We start from the raw sequence: 11,534 nt of genomic DNA on the forward strand, positions 1-11,534 counted from the left end.
TGCCAATGCCTGGTGGGAGTGGTGCGGGTGGATGGGGCTTCTGAAATACCCTTTTTCCTCAACTGAGGTTTCACCTGCTCTCCTGGTTGACAGGAGCTTTGGTTGTGTCTAACCCGCATCCGTCACTACTCCTCTCACCCCCTCCCATCCTGCCCCAAAAACCATGATCAAATTCCCCTTGCACTTAGCAGTGGAACATCACAAGCCACCTCAACCGTCTACCTCCACATCTTCCAGAACCCCCCACTCCATCTTTCAGTAGAGTCATTGAAGTCTACAGCACAGAAAAAGACCCTTCGGCCCCTCGAGTCTGCACCAGTCAAACAAGTACCTAACTATTCTAATCCCATTTTCCAGCACTAGGCCCATAGCCTTGTATGCCATGGCATCTCACCGACACATCCAAGTACTTCTTAAATGTTATGAGGGTTTCTGTCTCTACCACCCTTTCAGGCAGTGAGCTCCAGATTCCCACCACCCTCTGGGTGAAAAAATCCTCCCTCACATCCCCTCTAAACCTCCTGCCCCTTACCTTAAATCTCTGCCCCCCTGGTTATTGATCCCTCCACCAAGGGGGAAAGTTCCTTCCTCTCTAACCTATCTATGCCCCTTATAATTTTACACACCTCAATCCTGTGATACCCTGATCCACCCTAACCCTTTTGATTAGACACTTTGCAAACTTCTGAACTCAACATTTGAGTTCAACGACTTTAAATAATTTAATATCTCTCTTTCCTGTTTCTCAGACTTCCATTTTGAGCATTTTCTGTTTTTATTTCAGATTTTGTATTTATGGCCCTCTGTGCTCCAGTTATTCCAGTCCTTTATTTACCACCCATAGGATAGGGCGTTAGTCTGGCGGCCGGACGCACGGACCACTGAGAGCAAATTTGGAGGCAAGTCAAAGGGTTAACGCACGAAAGCGCCAGGTGGGTTAAGCCGGGAGGGGGTAGAGCCAGAGCCGCGGATTGATAGGGGTGAGAATCACTGCAGGGCAGAGGCCAGGAGCAAAGGACGGCTTTAATATAAGGAGAAGCCACATGAAGTGGTGGTCAGGGACATGTCTGATAACGACAACTTTAGCTGGGGGCCCGAGGGGGTCAATAGCTACATTTTGGGTGGGTAAGAGAGAGTAACAGATGATGTTGGAGAGGAGCTGGAATTGGGGGATCCGCCAAGTGGGACACCCCGAACAAGGACAGGGAAGATGAGGGATAGTGATTGTGATGAGTTATTTGGAATTGAGAAGATCGATCCGGGAATTTACCGACAGGAGGAGCCACGGTTCATGGGTCCAGGTAGAAAGGACTTGGAGAGGTTGGTCTAGACGGGGAAGTCGCGCCATGTGACAGTGACATTGGGTGGGTGGGGGGAACCCTCCCCATGTCTAATGGGCCAAGTCCCACTTTACCACCCAAGGGTGGGGGGGGATTGTGTGCCAATGGCACCCATAACACAGCAGCAGGGACAGGGTGTTAGAGGCAACTCGAGGAACGTGTGCCCTTCACTCCGGCTGAGAAACGAGTGATGGCCAAGAGCTGCCTACAAACAGCCCGAGGCACAAGCAGACCAAACACCCAACTCCGGGATAAGCCAGAGGAAATGATGGGACATTCCACAGGCTCAGGACCTGGTCCGCTCCAAACTGCCCAGACCCTGTGGTCCCTGGGGTTAGAGATGAGCAACATAGTGTCGGGCGCAGTTGGGTTTAAATTAGTGGCGCGGGAAAAAAATAGACATTTAAACAACTGGTCAAAGAAGGACGGGGAGATAAACGGGCCAAATGGTCAACAACAAGGTGGGGTGGGTGTGAGTGGCCGGCGTGTTCCCGAAGTGCGGGCCCGGGACAGGCAGCCACACATCACCCAATAAAAGCTGAGACCCGCCAAGCGATCATAGCCCATTAACACGGGGGGGGGGGTTCCTGAGACCCCACCACGCCCGGCACCAACCTCCCCAGGGCGGCCGAGTGAAGAAACCCCACCCGGCCCTGCCGACTCCCGGTCAGCCGCACTGCCCTGAATGGAGTAGCCCCGGGAGCTTCCCCCATTGGGAAGAGCCCAGCCCCCAGACACCAGGTATCCACAGGACTGGACACAGCCAATGGCCCCTGGGCGATACCCTGCTGAGACTGGCAGAAACTCGCCTTCACCTTGGATGACCCAATACACGTGGACCGGGTGTCACAGGGGCCGGATATTCCCCTGGGCCATGGGTGGTGTCCTGGGAGCAGCAGAATCCGACATAATGTGGACCATTCACTTCTCACCTCCGCCACACAGGGGATCGGAAGGAGGCTGTTGATAAGATGCCTCGCCCGGCCAACGTGTGGGGTAGGGGGAGAGAGGGGGGGTGGGGGGTGAGAGAGGGGGGGGTGGTGAGGGAGGGTAAGAGGGGTGGGGGTGAGAGGAGGTGAGGTGTGGGGAGCGTGAGGGAGGATAAGAGGGGTAGAGGGGGAGGGGGTGAGTGTTGGGGGGTGAGGAAGGGTAAGGGGTGGGGGGGTGAGGGAGGGTAAAAGGGGGAGGGGTGGGGGGGTGAGGGAGGGTAAGTGGAGGGGTGGGGGGTGAGGGAGGGTAAGTGGAGGGGTGGGGGGTGAGGGAGGGTAAGGGAGGGTAAGTGAGGGGGTGGGGGTGAGAGGGGGTGAGGTGATGGGGGATGAGAAGGGGTGAGAAGGGGTGATGGGGGGTGAGAGGGGTTGGGGGTGAGGGGGGGTGAGAAGGGGTGGGTGTGAGGGGTGGTTGAGGGGTGAGGGGTGGTTGAGGGGTGAGGGGTGGGGGTGTGAGAGGGGTGGGGTGGGAGAGGGGGTGGGGGTGAGGAGGGGAGAGTGGGGGTGAGGGGGGTGAGAGGGGGTGAGAGTGGGTGGGGGTTGAGGGGTGAGTGGGGGTGAGAGGGGTTGAGGGGTGGGTGGGGGTTGAGGGGTGGGTGGGGGTGAGAGGGGGTGATGGGGGGGTGAGTGGGGTTGGGGGGTGAGTGGGGTTGGGGGTGAGAGGGCGGTGAGCGGGGTTGGCGGATGAGTGAGGGGTGGGGGGTGTGAGGGGTTGGGGGGGTGAGGGGTTGGGGGGGTGAGGGGTGGGGGGGTGGTGAGGGGTTGGGGGGGTGAGGGGTGGGGGGGTGGTGAGGGGTTGGGAGGGGGGGTTGGTGGTGAGGGGTTGGGAGGTGGGGTAGTCCGGGGGCTTTTTAATTAATGCTGCAATTTTATTGCAGGCTTCACAGAGATGGGCCGCCCCAGCGCAGAGCCCGGTGAACAGGGGCTGAGCAGCCCTGGACCCCGTTGAGTGGGGGGCAGGGTGAGGGGGGGTGGGGAGTAGGAAGAGGCAGATGTGCCCCCGAGCACTCACATGTGCCCCCACCCTGGCTCTACCCCAAATGGGGCAGCCCCTCCATCTGTTCACTAATAAGGACCGCAGGGCGCACAGCGCCCTGGTCACCAGGCTCAGGGGGATGGGGTGAGGCCGGAATGTACAGACCCGGGAGCGGCTGTTGCCCAGAGACAAGTCGGTGCAGCTAATGGGGGATTTGGCAGCAGCGCCGCTGAAGCTGCTTAGATACCGGGTGAGTGTGGGGGAGACCCAGACATCGCAGACCCTGGTGTGGTATCCTTGAGGATCCCTGGAGCGAGGTAGACCTCACCTCGTTCACGGGTGGGTCACGTCGATATGTGGCCGGCTGCCCCAGAACCAGGGTGGGCGGTGGTAGATGTGGAAGGAGATATCCCAGTGAAAGGAACCCTTCCTGGGGAACTGTCTGCCCTGCCCAAGTAGCGGAGTTAACAGCCCTCAGTGAAGCTTTGAAGTTAGGAGAAGGCAAGGCCGTGAATATATACACCGACACTTGCTGGACTGGTGATCTAGAGACCCAGGGGAATGTTCTGGGGGTCCGGGTTTGAATCCCACCACGGCAGATGCTGGAATTTGGATTCAATAAAAACCTGGAATTAAAAGTCAAATGATGACCATGAAACCATTGTCAATTGATGTAAAAATGCCCTTTAGGGAATGAAATTTGTCGTCCTTACCTGGTCTGGGCCTACACGTGACACCAGACCCACAGCAATGTGGCTAACTCTGAAACGACCCAGCAAGCCACTCAGTTGTATAAAACCATGACAAAGTCTCAAAAAAGGAATGAAACTGGACGGACCACCCGGCATTGACTCAGGCACCGGAAATGACAACAGCAAACTTAGCCCTGTTGACCTTGCAAAGACCTCCTTACTAACCTGTGGGGGCTAGTGCCACAATGGGGAGAGCTGTCTCGCAGAGTAGACAAGCAACAGCCTGACATAGCGGTCCTCACGGAATCTTACCTTACAGATAATGTCCCAGACACCACCATCACCATCCCTGGGTATGTTCTGTCCCACTGGCAGACCAGCTGAGGTGGCGGCACAGTGGTTTACAGTCAGGAGAGAGTTGCCCTGTGTGTCCTCAACATCAACTCTGGACCTCATGAAGTCTCGTGGCATCAGGTCAAACATGGGCTAGGAAACCTCCTGCTGATTACCATGTGCTGCCCTCCCTCAGCTGATGAATCAGAGCTCCTCCGTGTTGAGCAACACTGAGGGTGGTAAGGGTGCAGAATGTACTCTGGGTAGAGCTGTTCAATGTCCATCACCAAGAGTGGCTCAGTGGCACCACTACTGACCGAGCTGGCCAAGTCCTAAATGACATAACTGCTAGACTGGGTCTGCAGCAGGTGGTGAGGGAATCAACAAGAGGGAAAAACATACTTGACCTCATCCTCACCAACCTGCCTGCTGCAGGTGCATCTGTCCATGACAATACCGGTAGGAGTGACCACCACACAGTCCTTGTGGAGACGAAGTCCCGCCTTCATTGAGGATGCCCTCCATTGTGTTGTGTGGCACTACCACTGTGCTAAGTGGGATAGATTTCAAACAGATTTAGCAACTCAAGACTGGGCATCCATGAGGTGCTGTGGGCCATCAGCAGCATCAGAATTGTACTCAAACACAATCTGTGACCTCATGGCCCGGCATATCCCCCATTCTACCATTACCATCAAGCCAGGGGATCAACCCTGGTTCAATGAAGAGTGCAGGAGGGCATGCCAGGAGCAGCACCAGGCATACCTAAAAATGAGGTGTCAACCTGGTGAAGCTATAACACAGGGCTACTTGTGTGCCAAACAGCATAAGCAGCAAGTGATAGACAGAGCAAAGCGATCCCACAACTAACGGATCAGATCTAAACTCTGCAGTCCTGCCACATCCAATCATGATTGGTGGTGGACAATGAAACAACTCACTGGAGGAGGAGGCTCCACAAATATCCCCATCCTCAATGACGGGGGAGCCCAGCATATCAGTGCAAAAGATAAGGCTGCCTCTCGGCCGATTCCGGAGGTCCTCAGCATCACAGATGCCAGTCTTCAGCTAATTCAATTCACTCAACGTGATATCAAAAAACAGCTGAAGGCACTGGATACTGCAAAAGCTATGGGCCCTGACAACATTCTGGCAATAGTACTGAAGACTTGTGCTTCAGAACTTGCTGCGCCCCTAGTCAAGCTGTTCCAGTACAGCTACAACACTGGCACCTACCCGGCTATATGCAAAATTGCCCAGGTATGTCCTGTACACAAAAAGCAGGACAAATTCAACCCGGCCAATCATGCCCTATCAGTCTACTCTTGATCATCAGTAAAGTGATGGAAGGGGTCATAAACAATGCTATCAAGTGGCACTTGCTTCGCAATAACCTGCTCACTGACGCCCAGTTTAGATTCCGCCAGGACCACTCAGCTCCTGACCTCATTCCAGCCTTAGTTCAAACATGGAATAAAGAGCTGAACTCCCGAGGTGAGGTGAGGGTGACTGCCCTTGACATCAAGGCAGCATTTGACCGAGTGTGGCATCAAGGAGCCCTAGCAAAACTGGAGTCAATGGGAATCAGGGGAAAACTCTCCACTCCATGGAGCCATACCTAGCATAAAGAAAGATGGTTGTGTTTGTTGGAGATCAATCATCTCAGCTCCAGGACATCACTGCAGGAGTTCCTCAGGGTAGTGTCCTCGGCCCAACCATCTTCAGCTGCTTCATCAATGACCTTCCTTCCATCATAACGTCAGGAGTGGGGATGTTTGCTGATGATTGCACAATGTTCAGCACCATTTGCGACTCCTCAGATACTGAAGCAGTTCATGTCCATATGCAGCAAGACCTGGACAATATCCAGGCTTGGGCTGACAAGTGGCAAGTAACATTCGCGCCACACAAGTGTCAGGCAATGACCATCTCCAACAAGAGAGAATCCAACCATCGCCCCTTGATGTTCAATGGTATTACCATCACTGAATCCCCCACTATCAACATCCTGGGGGGTTACCATTGACTGGAAACTGAACTGGACTAGCCATATAAACACTGTGGCTGTAGGTCAGAGGCTAGGAATCCTGTGGTGAGTAACTCACCTCCTGACTCCCCAAAGCCTGTCCACCATCTACAAGGCACAACTCAGGAGTGTGTTGGAATACTCCCCACTTACCTGGATGAATGCAGCTCCCACAACATTCAAGAAGGTTGACACCATTCAGGACAAAGCAGCCCACTTGATTGGCACTACATCCATAAACATTCACTCCCTCCACCACTGACGCACAGTTGCAGCAGTGTGTACCATCTACAAGATGCATTGCAGGAATTCACCAAGGATCCTGAGACAGCATCTTCCAAACCCACAACCGCTACCATCTAGAAGGACAAGGACAGCAGATAGATGGGAACACCACCACCTGGAAGTTCCCCTCCAAGTCAATCACCATCCTGACTTGGAAATATATCGCCGTTCCTTCACTGATGCTGGATCAAAATCCTAGAACGCCCTCCCTAACAGCACTGTAGGTCCCTTACTGTCTGAAACAGGGGAATTTATAATGGGGAACAAAGAAATGGCTGACCAGCTAAACACATACTTTGGTTCTGTCTTCACAAAGGAGGACACAAATAACATACCAGAAATGTTGGGGAACACAGGGTTTAGGGAGAGGGAGGAACTGAAAGAAATCAGTATTAGTAGGGAAATGGTGTTGGAGAAATTGATGAGATTGAGGGCCGATAAATCCCCAGGGCCTGATAATCTACATCCCAGAGTACTTAAGGAAGTGGCCCTAGAAATAGTGGATGCATTGGTGGTCATCTTCCGAGATTCTATAGACTCTGGAACAGTTCCTACAGATTGGAGGGTAGCTAATGTAACCCCACTATTTAAAAAGGGAGGTAGAGAGAAAACAGGGAATCATAGATCAGTCAGCCTGACATCGGTAGTGGGGAAAATTCTAGAGTCCATTATAAAAGATTTAATAACTGAGCACTTGGAAAACAGTGGCAGAATCGGACAGAGTCAGCATGGATTTACGAAAGGGAAATCATACTTGACAAATCTACTGGAATTTTTCGAGAATGTAACTAGTAGAGCTGATGAGGGGGAGCCAGTGGATGTGGTTTATTTGGACTTTCAGAAGGCTTTCGACAAAGTCCCACATAAGAGACTAGCGTGTAAAATTAAAGCGTATGGGATTGGGGTAGTGTATTGAGATGAATAGAAAACTGGTTGACAGACAGGAAACAAAGAGTAGGAATAAATGGGTCTTTTTCCGAATGGCAGGCAGTGACTAGTGGGGTACCACAGGGATCGGTGTTTGGAACTCAGCTGTTCACAATATATATTAATGATTTAGATGAGGGAGCTAAATGTAATATCTCCACAGCAGGAGGGTGAGCTGTGAGGAGGATGCAGAGATGCTTCAGGGTGATTTGGACAAGCTGAGTGAGTGGGCAAATGCATGGCAGATGCAATAAAATGTGGATAAATGTGAGGTTATCCACTTTGGTAGGAAAAACAGGAAGGCAGATTATTATCTGAATGGCTATAAATTGAGAGAGGGGAATGTGCAACGAGACCTGGGTGTCCTCATACACCAGTCGCTGAAGGTAAGCATACAGGTGCAGCAGGTGGTAAAGAAGGCAAATGCCTTCATAGTGAGAGGATTCGAGTACAGGAGCAGAGAGGTTTTGCTGCAATTATACAGGGTCTTGGTGAGACCACACCTGGAATATTGTGTGCAGTTTTGGTCTTACCTGAGGAAGGATGTTCTTGCTATAGAGGGAGTGTAGCAAAGGTTTATCAGACTTATTCCTGGGATGGCGGGACTGACATATGAGGAGGGATTGAGTAGGTTAGGATTATATTCGATGGAGTTCAGAAGAATGAGGGGGGATCTCATAGAAACCTATAAAATTCTAACAGGGTAGATGCAGGAAGGATATTCCCGATGGTGGGGAAGTCCAGAACCAGGGGTCACAGTCTGAGGACACAGAGAGTGGTGAGCCTGTGGAATTCGCTACCACAAAGTTGTTTGAAGCCAAAACATTGTATGTTTTCAAGAATGAGTTAGATATAGCTCTTGGGGCGAAAGGGATCAAAGGGTATGGGAAGAAAGCGGGAGCAGGCTATTGAATTGGATGATCAGCCATGATCATAATGAATGGTGGAGCAGGCTCGTAGGGCCGAATGGCCTACTCCTGCTCCTAGTTTCTATGTTTCTATAGGTGGTGCGAGCGGATAGCAGCTGGCAGGAGAGAGATGAATGGAATAAAGCCGGTGCGGTTGAGGGGAAGGATGGGATGTGAAGAAAGGATGAGTGAGTGGTAACACCCGAGTGCATACGACGGGCCATAGTCCAGCTCTAACATGGATATCAGCACTCAGGATGCCCTGCCATGATCGCACATCTTGAACAATACTGGTGGTGGCCCGGCATGGAGCAGGAGGTGTATCGTGTGTGCCCAGTATCACACAGAGAAGGCCATAAAGGTAAAAGGATCCCATCAACCGCTGCCAGAGGGTCCCTGGGAACACCCCCAAGTGGACCTTATAGGACCGTTGCCCCCAGCAGAGGCAAGGGACATTGTTTACTCGTAATAGATCAATTTATGAGCTGGCTTCAGGTCTTCACCATTAGGGACTGTCCGGCCAACAGGTGAGTTGCATATTCGCCTGAGTGGGGTGCCCCTTGCAAATAGATACTGATCAAAGGACACATTTCACAGGCAAGGTTATCAAATAAGTGCACACTTGGATGGGGATAAAACAGAAATTTCACATCCCATACCACCCGCAGATTTTGGGAATGGCAGAACAGATGAAACGGGCACATAAGACATTGTCAGCCAAGGCCATAGCCAAGGGTGGGAAGGGATGGGCGGACAGGTTGCCCAGTATCCCAAGGAGACTTAGGGCTATGGGATTGACACCATTCGAGCTGATGACAGGGTGAGCAATGATGGGACATGCACTGGGACGGAGGGTATGGGCCCAGGCAGGGAGCGGGCTGAGAGCTTTGTGAAGGGAATGTGTCAGACAGGAGGTCAGAGACAGACTGTTAATCGAGGACTTAGAACTGGAGCAGAGCAGGGCGAGGACCCAGGATAAGTGATGGTCAAGGTAGCGCCGAGATGGACCATATGAGATTGTTCCTCAGCAGTGATACCTATGCTTGTGCAGGTGTGAGAGGCACAGCAGATGGAAGCAGTGGCTGCAACTTAAAAGGTGTAAAGAACTGAATAAGGACCAAGCAGTGATGGCTGGGAAATCCGCCTCTGCTCACTATCCACAGGGTGATCACACTGAGGATGCTGATCTTCACCGGAACCTATGGGATAGTTTGTGGCGCCCAGAAGTCAAACGTGCAAATACAGACATGGGTGACTCACCCCAAATGATTTACCCCAGGATGAAATATGTGCCGTTAGGCTGGGGCATTTGGAGGTGAGTGAAGGGGAGCGGATATGTACAGGGTGTGCTCGAGGTACCAGGACCTTCGCTGGGGCAGATGAGGGAGGAGGGTGGACGGTCAGTTTTGTATGGATGGCCCCAGCGCTATGGGAGGTTCCAGTTGGCCTCCCTGTGCATCGTAAGGGGTAATATTCAACCACCTGCAGATATACCGATGGGTTCGGACTTGACCTGCCCCAGGGCTTTACCTCAGGGTGTCCCAGGTGGGTGATGTGCTGGGACAAGAAGCACGCAACCACAACACGTATACCAACAACCAGGACCCTGAAGGGCACCTGTTATTACTGCTTCTAACGAACCCCCAAAATGCCCAACAACATGAGTAGGGCCACAGAGCAGGTTAGTTTTAAGGGGCACCGATAAAATCCTGTTTGAAAATGTACAGCATGAAATGCTATCAGTGATACTAAATATAAGGCAGGTAGAACTCTGTGTGGCATGGGGACAAAACTAGAGAGTTATATCACACATTGCTTTCCAGGCATCGGGAGCCGGGCATTGCCAGACCACTACGGCCGCTGTTGAATGACCTGCTCCCTCGCTCTGGCCCATCAAAGACACCAGCTTCTGCTTCAGGCCGGAACTCCCCACGACCATCGGACTAATGCCAATAACATACTTGCATCATAAGAACATAAGAAAAAGGAACAGGAGTGGACCATTCGGCCTCTCGAGCCTGCTCCGCCATTCAATAAGATCATGGCTGATCTTCTTATGTTTCGATTTCCACATTCCCATCTAATCCCGATAACCTTAGATTCCCTTGCCTAACAAGAATCTATCTACCTCTGTCATAAAAATATTCAATGACCCTCCATCGCCTCCTGAGGCAGAGAGTTCCAAAGTCGCACAAGAGAAAAAATTTCTCCTCATCTCTGTCCTAAAAGAGTGACCCCTAATTTTAAAACAGTGCCCCCTAATTCTGGACTCACCCACAAGAGGAAACATCCTTTTTTACGACCACCTTCTCAAGGCCGTTCAGGACCTTATATACTTCAATCAGTCTGTCCAACCTTTCCTCATAAGACAACCCGCTCATTCCAGGTAGCAATCTAGTAAACCTCCTTTGAACCACCTCCAATGTTTTTACATCCTTCCTTAAATAAGGAGACCAAAACTGCACACAGTATTCGAGGTGCGGTCTCACCAAAGCCCTGTATAACTGAAGCATAACATCCTTACTTTCATGTTCAAGCATTCCATTAGCCTTCTTAATTACTTGCTGTATCTGCATACTAACTTTTTGTGACTCATGTACTAGAACACCTTCCTCCACTGAAGGAACAGATCAACATCATGGAAGGACTGACGAGGTATCTGGAGCACGATGGGGTCACCATTCCCCAAATACCAGAGGAACTGATGGGAGTGTGGAAGGAGGCCTGAGGGGCAGTGGAGCGGTTCCATCAGATATGCCGAGAGTTGCAGCAGCTGGAACACGACGTGGAGGCTCTGGGACTGGGGTAGCAGCGTTGGAGATACACCCATGGGTGAGGATTGCATCATATATGTTGGTGCTGGTACAGCTGATAGTTTGGCTCGGGCTTGTGAATGAATGGGGAATTCACTACCAGCATCAATGCCAGCGGGCACTGGTGAAGGCACTGGCGAAGGCACTATCCAAAGGGTTGTGGGCAGATAGGCAGGAGCTACTGGGGAGGTATGTAATATAAGTGTACAGACCCATTGGAACTCACGAATCCAATTTACCAACTG

General features: G+C 51.8%; 1 long non-coding RNA gene across 1 annotated transcript; it reads left to right on the plus strand.

The window, feature by feature from the left end:
* The first annotated feature begins 783 nt into the window (after window positions 1-783).
* On the plus strand, window positions 784-11,280 carry LOC144676910 (uncharacterized). The gene is made up of 3 exons (XR_013575448.1): window positions 784-911; window positions 10,300-10,394; window positions 11,080-11,280. It is a non-coding gene; the product is annotated as an uncharacterized LOC144676910 (long non-coding RNA).
* The last annotated feature ends 254 nt before the right edge of the window (window positions 11,281-11,534 follow it).

The sequence above is a fragment of the Cetorhinus maximus genome, unplaced genomic scaffold, assembly GCF_964194155.1.
Source record: "Cetorhinus maximus unplaced genomic scaffold, sCetMax3.hap1.1 HAP1_SCAFFOLD_2070, whole genome shotgun sequence".
NCBI classification, from domain to species: domain Eukaryota; kingdom Metazoa; phylum Chordata; class Chondrichthyes; order Lamniformes; family Cetorhinidae; genus Cetorhinus; species Cetorhinus maximus.